The sequence below is a fragment of the Sphaerodactylus townsendi genome, linkage group LG06 (assembly GCF_021028975.2).
Source record: "Sphaerodactylus townsendi isolate TG3544 linkage group LG06, MPM_Stown_v2.3, whole genome shotgun sequence".
In the NCBI taxonomy this organism is placed as follows: domain Eukaryota; kingdom Metazoa; phylum Chordata; class Lepidosauria; order Squamata; family Sphaerodactylidae; genus Sphaerodactylus; species Sphaerodactylus townsendi.
In genome coordinates, this window is record NC_059430.1 from 131,065,220 (window position 1) to 131,079,155 (window position 13,936).

Here is a 13,936-nt window from a genome sequence, read left to right on the forward strand (position 1 = left end):
CTGGCTTTTATTATCCATTTAATTATTCATTTGGTCAAGGTGACCTTATTCCGCCTATTTATCAGAAGGTTTTTTCCTCTTTCCTGTTCCTATTATTTTTTTTTCCTGTCGTCTTTTGGTAACAACTCACTTTTTTGCCTTTCTGAAATTACTGCAAATGCTGAATGCTATGCAGAAGTGATGTACATATCTGTATAGATCCATGGTGGTGAACCTTTGGCACTCCAGATGTTATGGACTACAATTCCCATCAGCCCCTTCCAGCATGGCCAATTGGCCATGCTGGAAGGAATGATATGAATCTTATCGAGTACCAAAGGTCGCCACCACAATTATCAGATCAATATTGTAAATCGTTTTCTCAATTTAGATTTTGGAAGGGGTGTCAGGACAACTGTCTGATCTACAAAATCTAAATGACAGGTGTCATATGACCACCTCTTTAGGACAGCCTCTTTCTGGAGCTAATTGGACAGGTATTCTGATTGGTTGATGAAATGCATATAATGCAGCAGTGTGCTATGTACTGTGAGACTCTTGTCTTCTCGTCGTCCGGCGAAGCACTTTGTCAGAGAGAGCAACATTGCTGTGAACCTAATAAAGAAGGACCGCTTCTGGGAAGCTGGTATAGCTGTGTGCGTCTCAGTTCCTGCTGTGTGTTCCAGTGTGAGTGTTGCGCATCCCTGCTATCTGGGGTGTGAACCCCGCTTCAGTACCGCACCCCTCAACAGTTTCATTATTAAGAACGTGTAATTGTTGAAGGTCAAACAAAATGGTATCTATCCTCCTGAATTCAGTCAGTCCCAGGCTGGGCCCAGCCTCTCAGCTGGACTGAGTTTTTCTCCAGTCGTCTGCACCTGTCAGTGTTCCTCAGCAGGTGGGGACCCATCACTGGTTCTTCCACCCCTGGGGATGCTGTGGAGGCCACGCAGCAATTCAAATTGCCGTTGTAAAGAGAAGTCCAAATTGAGGAGGAGGTCTGAAAAATAACTGGCCCTCCCAACTGTAAAATGGTCCTTCTCCAAGAAGCTTCTGAAAAGGTCGGGGTCTCCATCAAGTTCCAAAAGCTTCCTGATGTTATACTTGATCTTGTCTAGTTCCCAAGCATTGGCCTCATAAATTTGCAGTAATCCTCTGTGGTCTTTCTCTGAGATTTCCCCCCACTGATTTACTTCAGTGCTTTCTCTGCTGTCCCGAAAAGTCCTTCTCGAGCTTTCCTGAAATATTTTTCGCTGCTCCTCATCCTCCACACATTGCAAGATCCAGCTTAAACGGCAAGGCCAACAATTGGCCAGAACAATCCAATCTATAATCTGTTCAATGCTCTCTCTCTCGTCTTTTCCATTCATTTCGTGTCCTCCTTTGGGCTGAAATCCCATTTTGATCATGGTCAATGTGGTCAGCACTGTGTTCACGACTCTCTTCATCTGGACAGAATTCCCTGGGAGGTATACATCACAAACCTTTTTCTGTAGGTAGGAACTGATGCGCCGGATCTCTTCCTTTGTCAATACTCTACCTTTGTTCTTCTTATCACTTTTTGCACAATATTCATTATCTGAATGTTTAGTGGGATACTCCTTCAGCTGCTTTCCCAAAATTGTTTCAAGGAGCTGCATCTTGGCTTTACAATCCAACCGTGGTAGAGAGAAGGGCAAGGACACAATGCGGTCTAAGTACAAGTAGCCGTTATTACAGGTATTACTTGACCATTGAATGGCTTCCACAAGGATACTTGGATCAGCAGCCAGGATAGAGATAAATGGAGCATTTCTGTCACAAAGAAGAATGTTTATGGCATCGAGGACGGCCACCACCTTGTCTGGACTGCATCGGTCCAAGTTGGTTATCTTCAGGACGGCCCGAATCTCTCTATCCTCTTTGAGTGCCTTGAAGCGGAGGAAGTTAATGGTAGTTTTGACCTCTTCTTTCACAGAGTTCATAAAACCCAACTGCACACTGAGATCCTTTCTCTTCATGTCATTCTGAAGTTTGTTTCTCAATGTGCAAAAAATATTCTTGAGTACCGGAACGAGAGGGAAACCAGATACAGCAGCTGACACTCCTAAAGTCACATATACCAGGTTCTTCCATAACTCTTGCTCTGCAAGTCCTTCTAGTAACACAATACATAGAACTAAACCAATAGCAACAGTTGGGAAACCCCGAAAGAATACCTTAGCCCATCTTTTTAAAACCCACCTCTTTCCCTCCGTGCTGGGCTCTGGCTCTCCACCAAAGGCCCTCACAACACTGAACAGTATTTTATTCTTCTCTTCTATTTCGTCAAGAAGTGTTGTAACAATTCCGGCCCAAATATGGTCACATCCAACATACTCCCAGGCATCAAAGTTGAGGAAGATATAGCGGACTCTTTCGAAAGATGCTGAATTTAAGACAGGGAGATAAAAAATGACGTGCCAGATGAGCGAAAGTAGAGAACTCCCATTTCTTCCTCCACCTTTTCCATCCTCTTGTTCTTCACTTCTGCTGGTCATAACTTCTGCAAAAGGAAACACAGATTAAAATGCAACTGACATGGCGTGACAGCTGCAGGTCCAGAAATGAGACAGGGCATTATGACCCAAACAGATAACCTGCAAATTCTTTTCTTGACTCACAAAAAGGATTCTACCCCCATATTTATTAGAAGAAGAAGAGGAAGAGGAAGAGGAAGAAGAAGAAGAAGAAGAAGAAGAGGAGGAGGAGGAGGAGGAGGAGGAGGAGTTTGGATTTATATCCCCCCTTTCTCTCCTGTAGGAGACTCAAAGCGGCTTACAATCTCCTTGCCCTTCCCCCCTCACAACAAACACCCTGGGAGGTAGGTGGGGCTGAGAGAGCTCCGAGAAGCTGTGACTAGCCCAAGGTCACCCAGCTGGCGTGTGTGGGAGTGCACAGGCTAATCTGAATTCCCCAGATAAGCTTCCACAGCTCAGGTGGCAGAGCTGGGAATCAAACCCGGTTCCTCCAGATTAGATACACGAGCTCTTAACCTCCTACGCTACTGCTGCTTCTTTACAGGTTTCCCACCAACCGCTTCAGCAAGATTTTTCATTGCCACCAGCCTTCAATGACTTGACTTGGATCTCAAGTTGTGTTTCTATTTTGTTCTGCATTTTGTCTGTTGCAGGGGTCAGTCCTTCCCCACAAAGGAAGCTCCTGTCGCACTGGACACTCTTTGGCTCAGTGTGGCCTTGCTTGGCTGGATGTGCCTAGCATGGGAGGACCGTGCGCCACAGTCCCTGTCTCACTAATGGAAGAAGGCTCAGTGAAGCGCCGGAAGTACAGTGTAGGATCTAAATTTGTGCGTTGATTTAAATCATTGTGACATGTGATAAGCAAACAATTTGGGCCAGTAGCCAGAAAGTTGGTGGTTGTGGTCTTGGCTGAAACATCCAAATCAACCAACTCAAAATCAGTCTTAATGGTACTGAAATGTGCTGTCAAGTCACGACCAATTTTTAGCAAGCCCATTATTTCTCAATTCAAGAAACAAACGGGTGATTTGCCATTGCCTGCCTCTACGTAGCGATCCTGCACTTCCTTGGTTTTATTAACCAGGGTCGCCACTGCTTGCCTTCCAAGATCCGGAAGGGTTGTTGCTTATTGTATATTTTCTTTGCAAGGGCAGTTGGCCTAATACATATTTTCCTGTACATATTCAATTATTGTGAAGGCATTCGTGTATGCCTGTGCACCAGTGAGTTAAAAGAAGAAGTTTTGAAGTTGCAGGGTGTTTTCCATCCTTTAGTTTTTAGATGCAGCGTGGTATGGTTGTTACCTAATGGTGCACCTGTCCCCAAAATTGTGATAGAAGAAGAAGAAGAAGAAGAAGAAGAAGAAGAAGAGGAGGAGGAGGAGGAGGAGGAGGAGGAGGAGGAGGAGGAGTTTGGATTTATATCCCCCCTTTCTCTCCTGCAGGAGGCTCAAAGGGGCTGACAATCTCCTTGCCCTCCCCCCTCACAACAAACACCCTGTGAGGTAGGTGGGGCTGAGAGAGCTCCGAGAAGCTGTGACTAGCCCAAGGTCACCCAGCTGGCATGTGTGGGAGTGTACAGGCTAATCTGAATTCCCCAGAGAAGCCTCCACAGCTCAGGTGGCAGAGCTGGGAATCAAACCCGGTTCCTCCAGATTAGATACACGAGCTCTTAACCTCCTACGCCACTGCTGCTTAACCTCCTACACCACTGATAATTTCCAAGATCAGGCTGGCCTGGGCCATCTAGCTCAGGGTTAGCAAAAAATGGTCTCATACAGTTAAGTTACAGGCAAGATATGAAATCATCTTAATTAAATGAAACTCTAATCAAGTGGTCATCAGTCAGTCCCTTTGCATACCGGATGGCAGTCCTAAGCTGCATAATGTATTTCTCTATAAGTGAAAGGGCAGTTCCTAACTGAGAACTTCAGCTTCAGAAAGGGAGTTTCTTCTCCCTGTGCCTACAACATGTTTGCTGTAGCATTAACTTAATCAGTTTCCTACAAGAATCAACCAAATCAAGGATCACATATACATCGGTCAAAGCCCATACAGACAACAGAACCAGAATGTTCCACCTGCATCAAAAGGCCCCATGGGGGCGAGGGGATGGGGTGCTGAGCTCCTCCTTGCTGGATTTGTGCCCTGCTTTCTCTAGGGGCCCTCCTTGTCCTGCAGAACCTGAACTTGAGGAGTAGCATCCCATTGCTGGATGAGTCTTCTGTAAGAGAGGCAACCATTCAGTGGCGTAGGAGGTTAAGAGCTCGTGTATCTGATCTGGAGGAACCGGGTTAGATTCCCAGCTCTGCCGCCTGAGCTGTGGAGGCTTATCTGGGGAATTCAGATTAGCCTGTACTGCTACTTAGCCAGCTGGGTGACTTCTTGGGCTAGATCACAGCTCCTCGAGGAGCTCTCGACCCACGTACCTCTACCACAGGGAGTGATGTTTTAGTTGTGAGGGGGGAAGGGCAAGGAGATTGTCAGCCCCTTTGAGTCTCCTATAGGAGAGAAAGGGGGGATATAAATCCAAACCCTTCTTCTTCTTCCCTGCAACATTTAATTTGCCTGTTGCAGAATTTTGCAGCATACCTTGGAAAAGATCCAGACCCAGTCACATAATTCACAGACTTCTACCTCCCATCCATCCATCCATCCATCCATCCATCCATCCATCCATCCATCCATCCATCCATTCCTCCATCCCTCCCTCCCTTCCTCCATCCCAGATCTTTCCCCCTCCATTGGGTGATTCCAACGAGAGATGACTGTGCTTTACCTTCAATTTTGTCTAAGAGGTCTCTCTTGTTTCGTCCCCACGGCGCATAAAATCCCACCGCTGCAGGTAGAGCAACATGATGCAGAGTTTCCGCCAGGGCTTCACAATAAATCTCTTCATTGGTAATTTGGTCTTTTGTAGCACAAAATGAAACACAAAATAGAGCAGAATTTAGAAGAGGGGGACCAAAAGCAGCAATGAACAGAAGAGGCTCAAAAATAAAGAGGGGAAAACTGGAGAAGAGAATGTAAGATCCGCAAGCGGTTCTCCCAAGAACGTTCTTGTTGCTGAATAGCTGCATGAGGACCAAACTGGATTCCTTCTGGCACTATTTTCTCAACCTCAGATGCCCCTTCTAGGGAACCTAAGGAAAATCCTGCTGGATCAGATCAGTGGCCCATGCGTTCCAGCATCTTATCTGGTGCGGCCAACCAGTTCCTTTGGAGGTCCAACAACAGAGGATAGAGGCCACGGTTGGAACTAAGCAGCTATGTAGTCTATCTCAAGGAAATACATACCAGCACAGGGGCCCAGAGGCGCAGCAAGGAGGAAAAACACCCGGTGCACTACTGTATCCTGCGCCCCTGTCCCACTCTGGAACGCCCCGCCACATCCTTGCCACACCACCACAGGGGGCGTGCCCAGTGCATCACAAGACTGAGCTAATCCGCCGGGCCTTTAGGGAGGCCAGCTGCTGATATCCGTGCCTGATAACAACAACAAAGGCCCACTGTCCCCCTCTTAGAGGAGTTTAGTAGCTGGACGCCATCTGTGTTTAAAATGGTTGCGATAATTTGAGCGCTGTATTTTAATTTTTACTTTTGTACGGTATTTTATTTATCCACTTGTTTGCTGTTAATGTTGTGAACCGCCCTGAGCCCTCCGGGGGAGGGCGGTATATAAGTGGAATAATAAATAAATAAATAAGTAAACAAACAAACAAACCCGGCCCCCTTGGAGCTATGCCTCTGCAGGAGCCGGTATGAAAAGTTGATTTGCTCATTATTTTACACTCCCGCATCATCTTCAGTTGATGGTGCAACCCCTATCAGTGGGTTCTGTGGGGCAGAACTTGGAATGAGTTTGCAAAATGGTTTACTTTCTTAACATATAACATATAACATCAACATTTAACATCACACTTCAAGGTCCTGTTCAGGTTGCATTTTCAAGTCCTTATATTTACAGTCTTCTGATATTGCCAAGTCCAATTCTTCTTTGCAAGTGGGTTGGCTCCTGAAGACTCCAAGGGCTTGATGAACAGGCTTCAACATGATGAAGGTTTCCAGGAGAACTCTCACCCATTACAAACATAAAAAAACCTTTAACAAGATGTTAAGGGCTTATACAACCAAGGTCCGAGTCTAGTAGCCTTGTCTCCTCCAACTACATGAGCTCTGCAGCCTTCTCCTGCTTTGGGTCTCCACCCCTTTCTGGGTCAACCCATTCTGAGCATGGGGGTTACACTGGCAGTTGGACAAAGTTCATCCATAATGAGAAATGTCCCCTCTTCTGTGATTTAGTTGCAATCCTGTCACTGGGCTGAGACAGTCAGGAATACAGCAAGACTCTTCGTTTCTGACCAGAGGAGCCTTGCCCACTGGCCATCCACATATCCCGTGTGTTCTCCTTCAGCTGCTTTACCGCTGCACACAGAGTCAATCCACACTTCCGTGATGCAAAATAAATTAAGGATAGCTCTCCACATTTCAGACATGCATTTTACGTACATGATTAGCACTGGTTTGGGAAGGGGAGCCCTCATAGTAGACTCTGGTTACAATCTTGGGTCCAGGCCATACCAACGGCAGTGATAGTGCATGATGTAGTAATGCGCTAGTACCTAACTACAGATGTATCTATGGTAGTGACGCAGATAAGGACATTCTACTATATGTTCTGGAGCACAGGTGTCAAATTCGCGGCCCTCCAGATGTTATGGACTACAGTTCCCATCATCCTTATGGGATTATGGGAACTGTAGTCCATAACATCTGGAGGGCCACAAGTTTGACACCTGTGTTCTGGAGTGTCCCCTCTATGATAACATAAGAACCAAATACATGAAAGGACTTCTTCCAATTGCAGGGGACACCGATAACATTGGGAAATTGATCTGTCTATTATCTGATGGTGATCCATATATTACCAATCGAGTAGCACTTTTTGCTCACGCTGCAAGAAGAGTCAGGTTAAGTATGGTGTAATGATGTTCTGTTGTATTATTTGATAGGGAGATTTATATTAGCACTAATTTAGTCTATTTTAGTTATGTCGGTATACATGGGGTGTTTTTTGTGTATGCTTTCATTTTATGATGCTGTGTATGAGGAGATTGTGAAGGCCTGTGGCCAAGACAATAAACTTATTACTACTACTACAATCTTGGGCACAATTGCTGAGAAGTATATCCCAGTGGGACTGATATCTGGGTAAAGATGCTTCATTCCCTGATCTAGACCATCCAAGATAAATCAGTCATCTCCAGAGAGGAGAAACTTAACAACAACAACAACAACAACAACCTTTATTAGGCATATAAAATAGGCTCCAGAGCGTTACAGAGAGGAGAAACTTTTTTTAAACTGGCATGGTAGAAGGCAAATGTATAAATTCCTACAAAATAAGCAGGGTCAAAACAATCGCAAATACTGACTCACGGTTCAGAAAGTTGTTCTAGTGTTATATGCAAGTTGTGTGTATCTAGTCATAGTCTAGTCTGATCACTTGCTTTATCGATGTCACAAGGACTTGATATTGTGGATGGTGAGGGTATCAGTTCATAAGCAAGTCCGTAATTAATAGCAAATGGGCACACAACTGGTAAAAGTACAGATTTGCCAGTAAAAAAGGCAGGAACCCACATCGTTCTTTCAAGCAATGAATGCAGAATAAATTGATGATAGTTCTCTATATTTTGCACAATGCATTTTAAGCACACGGTTTACATCCATTTTGATATGAACATATAGTTTATAATGTTTTAAGCTATATATTTAATCATATAAAGTATATTAGAGGTAATTTAAAGATCAGTAGGATGCTGTTAGTTAAACAAAGAACTGTAATTTCATTAGTAGAGAGGCTTTGCTTGGAAGAAGGGGGGGGGGGAGATTTCTGCACTTTTTAGTAAAGTCTGATACACATGCTGTGGAATTTGGGTATGGCCTCTCACCAGAAAGATAAAGGACATAAAGCTTACAGAAAAACACAGGCCCCTTCCGCACACACAAAATAATGCATTTTCAAACCACTTTCACAACTGTTTGCAAGTGGATTTTGCCATTCCGCACAGCTTCAAAGAGCACTGAAAGCAGTTTGAAAGTGCATTATTCTGCATGTGCGGAATGAGCCACAGATAAGGGTGAAGTAAAACTGGGTTGATATAGCAACCAAGATCTCTGAACGGGGCAAGATGACATAAAGAATACACGCCCAATTGGGGGAAGCAAGGTGGGCTTGGGAGAGGAGTGGAGATTCAAATGCAATGTGTACGCATTCCAAATCTAGCCAATGGTCAGAAGACAAGGAGGGATGTTTGTAAGAGGGTATAAATTATGTTACGCAAGCAACAGCCCCTTGGAACCTCCTCCCTGTTGCTAACAGAGGAGAGTTCCCTCTTCTGCGCTGAATTGAATGAAAACAATAAATCTCTGAACACTGAAGAAGCTTTTGGATGGTTATTTTTGCAACCGGTCAGAGCTTTTGCTCTGGGGACAGGGCCTGTGCCTATCAATTTGGGAAGGGAAGCCATCATGGCAGACACTAGTCACACTCTTAGGCATAGTTCCTAGAAAGTAAATCCCAGCAGGACCCCTGATCTAGACCAGGGGTAGGGAACCTGCGGCTCTCCAGATGTTCAGGAACTACAATTCCCATCAGCCCCTACCAGCATGGCCAATTGGCCATGCTGACAGAAGAACTGATGGGGTGGACCCTGAGCTCTGAAGAAAACACAGAGTTCTGATCTAGACCATTCAAGATTCACAAGTCATCTCTAGATAGGAAAGATAATTTCTCTCTATCTATCTCTGTATACATGTGTATATATAACTTACATTTTGGAAGGAAATTTAAACGTTGACAGAACTCCTCTGCGTTACTCATGGGGACGGCTTCTGATTGCTGGATCCAAAGAAGAATAATTTTGTGTACTAACTTCTGCCTCAGAACAGCATATAACATGTCCAGACTTTGGGGGAGTGGCCAGCCTCTCAACAGCTCAGACAAAGGCTCATGCAAATTCATCATTTTTAACAGGTTATACAGAAATCAGTAATTCCACAGCTTAGAGCAAAGGTCAAAGCAAAATCAAACACCAGCTGTAGATAGGAGCAACTCCGTCAAAAACTGTACACCATAAAATTCTGATTTATCTTTATGGAAATCTACCTCGTGGATTTCTTGGTAAGACCGATGCTATTTTGCTTCCTCAGATGGAGGAAGTTTGCTCTTTTTCAGGTATCAACCTGCCGGGGTGTGTGTAAATGCTGTCTTTCAACGTATGCTGACCCCAAAGACCTCCCAAACACCCTGTCCTTAGCAGCCTTGCTCAGGCCTTGCTTGCCAGGAAAAATTCAGCTGTTTAAAATGATATTGAACAAAATATTTTCCTGAAGTCAGGTTGCCTGGCTACACTGGCTCCATGCCCGGACACGGAGACTTGTGTGGTTCAGAAGCCTCCACAAGGTTCACAGAGAATGTATATTTATGTTTGTGCCAATGCTATATGATTTCCCTTGTGTTTGTGTCATTCTAGGATGTAATAAAAGCCCCTCTTAGTTGAGTTTGTGCCTGCAGTTTAGGATTTTAGTTTAACAAGGTTCTTCAGTTAGCTTAAGGTTCTATTAGTTTTAAGTAAGCCCTGCCAATAGGTATATGTCAAGTCTTGCCTATAAGTATGTGTGTTTAACCTTTAAGGTTTTTCTTAGGTTTACGTTTAGAAATGTGGTTTTTGAAATTTGTGTCTTGATGGCCAAAGCAGTGGCCAGAAAGGTTGATATTAAGGGACAAGGAAGTTAGTCCTGGAATTCAGTCTGGACCAACACCCAGGTAATCCCATCTCCACCAACAAAAGGGCCTTTTGACTAACAAAGGATGTCACCCTGTTTTGCTATTGGACTGTTTGAAGTTTTACTCTCAGGATCCAGAAGCTCGTTGGACTGTTCACATCCTTACTTTCAGGATCCAAGAATTCATTGGATCATTTAAACTTGTCTCTGTCTAACACTCCCAAGGAACCACCTCAGGCAAGAGGGTGCTAGCTTTTCTTCTGGGATTTGATCTCATCAGCATGTGCAAAGGGATTGTTTTCTCCCTTTGGCGTTCTAGGATATTTTCTCTGTATTAGACGGAAGGAGACCGCCCCCTTCCTGGTTTTTGCACTATGGGGGTGGGACTGCCCTACACCCCCTTTCTGGGTTACTGGGGAAATGTATAAAAAGGGCTGTGTTTCATTCTGTAGGCAGCAGTCCGGCCTGGAAAGAGCTTGAAATCACAATGAAGAACCTCTGCTCTGAAGGCAGCCTGCCTCTGCATCCGCTCACTGCTGCCAAAGCTGAAATCACTCTGAAATCACTTTCTAGTTACCCCTGGCAGTGGGTAACAGTTTGTTTATTAAGTTGTATATAGTGAAATAAATCATAAATGAATATATACAATTTGCGAAACAGCAATATTACATATTAGTCTAGAGCAGTGGTGGCGCAGGTGCCAGAGGTGGCACTCAGAACCCTCTCTGTGGGCACGTGAGCACAGAGTTCGTCATGTGGGGGAAATTACCCCCCCCACACACACACAGACATCTAGGCTGGCCTGGGCCGCTGGACTTGAGGTGCATGCACCTCAGCGAGCAGGGAGAACTCGGCTGGCAGGCCTGGTGCCTGTGCTCCAGGTGGCTGTTGCCCAGGGGTAGGGGGCAGAGGCAGCAGAGATGCTAGAGAGGCGCATGTGGGACTTGCCGGAGGCTACAGCAGGCTGGCCCCTGCTCGAGGGGGTTATTCAGGTTAAATTGCCGCGTTGGCACTTTGCGATAAATAAGTGGGTTTGGGGTTGCAATTTGGGCACTCGGTCTCGAAAAAGGCTCGCCATCACTGGTCTAGAGATCAAAAAGAAAGAAAAATAAGTATAGGAAGATAGAGGTGTTAGCACTGAAAGTATAATTGCATTTAATCACATTTAGTCATATTTAGTGGCATTTATTACTCACTTATATTCAATAATTATGATATGCTTATTCCTATGTTATACTAGCTATTTTGAGTTGCTCATTGTGGGAAGGCCTTCAGCTCTCAACTTGAGCTGGATGGCGGAGAGCTAGACAACATAGATGTCTACACTTTCTGCTGATTCAGCAGACTCTAAAGGCATAGGTAAAACATAGCCTAAAAGAAGCCCCTAACACATAACAAAAGGAGGCCTTTGAGGGTACACCAGCCAAAGCGTTCAGCAGTAAATCCTCCTGACTGAACCAAGGTCGGAGAAAGGGAACTAAGTTAAAGGGGACACATATTATTAGTTAGGAATACACTTGCCTCTCTCAGTGCATTCCTCCTGTCAGATTCTGTGTTTTACCATCCATCTAAGCGGGTGAAGGCAGGGGCACTGAGATGGTGCCGAGGATCGAGAAGCTTCGGGAGAAAGTTGTTTTAATAAAGTGGAAAATTGTTTAAGGATTGTCCTGTAATTGACCCTGAGGTGTCAAGAATTCTGTGATGTATAGGAATTTAATGACTTAGCATGTGATACTTTTCTATAAAAGGGACGGTCTCCAAAGCCGAAGTTGAGTCTTTCCTCCCAGGGTGCTATTGCAACCTGTTCCTTTCTAATAAACTTACTAACTTCTTGAAATCATTTTCTTTGTCTGTCTCTTTTTCTCTAATCTGAATTGGGTAACTTATCCTGTTCCCTCTAGCGGGGTAACAGAGGTAGTAAAGGAAGTAAAGAACTTAAGCTGGAGGTAAGGAACTTAAAAAAGGCAACGTATATTGCCCTATAAGAAATACAGGTTTTGTACACTTATGTACTTATCTAATGGACTTCCCCCCCCACCACTTTATATTTTCTTAATGTATCTTATAATAGAAAATGACAGTCCAGTTTTGTAGAACTCACTCTAACTGAAAAACTTAACTTATCAATATAACACTCTACAAGCAAAGATTTAAAGTTATCATTTTTTTGAGTAGAATAATAAATCAAAAATCGTATCTATGCTGTTGTTTTTTTTAATAAAGTTTATTTATTTCAATATCATTAAAACATTACAATTACAAAATTTCGTTTTTGATACATAAATACCTTAATTAATCCAGTATATTTCTAAAAATTTAAGTATCTAATACAGATGATTTTCTCTCTCTGTTTGACTTCCCATTCGGATTTGGTAACTTAATATTACCGTCAAAATTGACCTTATTTGGCTAATCTTTCTTCAAGCCCAGATGTGAAAAACAAAAGGGAAAACAATGATTTGAGTCTTCTGGTTTTTCTTTTTCCGTCTTTACCTTCTCCTTGTCTTTTGTCTTTTATCTATCTTTATTTATTCCGTTTATCTAAATGATATCATTTGAGATTAAGGGATTGAAGTTCTCATTTCCTCACCGTTTTCTCATCATTACACTATCCACTTGGGCTATTGTCGTTGTTTCATTACCAATGCACCCTTAGTATATGGCTGGGAAAATTGCTACTTCGTTCTCATTTGCAATATATTTTACCCACGGTTCCCAAATTGTATTGTATCTTTCCACCGGTAATGATTTGAGTTGATTTGCTCCTTTGTCCATTAAGTATAACTGACTGACTTTGTCTTTCCACTCTTCTATGGTGGGTTGATGTTCTGACTTCCAATACCAATATCTATGCTGTTGTTGATTTGTGGTGGATGTTGACAAACCATAATATCCTCCATCCAGAAGGAGGATACTCCTGTGCAATCCTGTCTGAGATGAAAGGTATTTTCCAGAATGAAGTGTGGATATCCCCTAAGGATGCTGCTGTTCAGTTCTGGTGACCTATCTCTTTAACAGCACAACCCTATGCGGAATTCCTCCTGTCTGAACCCCCTGATTTTCAGTGGGTTTAGACAGACTCAGCTCTGCCTAGGATCACACTGGACCATTTTTCATCTGGCATAGAAGAGTAGAAGGGATCCTTTCTGCATAGCAGAAACAAAAGGTCCTGCAGACATTTTAAACAGATTGGTTTGGGCTTTATTGAGTTTTCACACGGTCCACCAAAAACAGCCAATCAAGTGTGTTGCCAGACCTTCTTCCACACCTGGTGGAGCTGTAAGAGAATAAAGACGTTTTGGAATAAAATAAGAACATAAGAACATAAGAACTAGCCTGCTGGATCAGACCAGAGTCCATCTAGTCCAGCATTCTGCTACTCGCAGTGGCCCACCAGGTGCCTTTGGGAGCTCACATTACGGGATGTGTGAGAAGCAGGAACCTTCTGCTGCTGCTGCTGCTCCTGAGCACCTGGTCTGCTAAGGCATTTGCAATCTGAGATCAAGGAGGATCAAGATTGGTAGCCATAGATTGACTTCTCCTCCATAAATCTGTCCAAGCCCTTTTTAAAGCTATCCAGGTTGTGGCCATCACCACCTCCACCAATGGCAGCATGTTTAAACACCAATCCTGCGTTAAGTGAAAGTGTTTCCTTTTATTAGTCCTAAT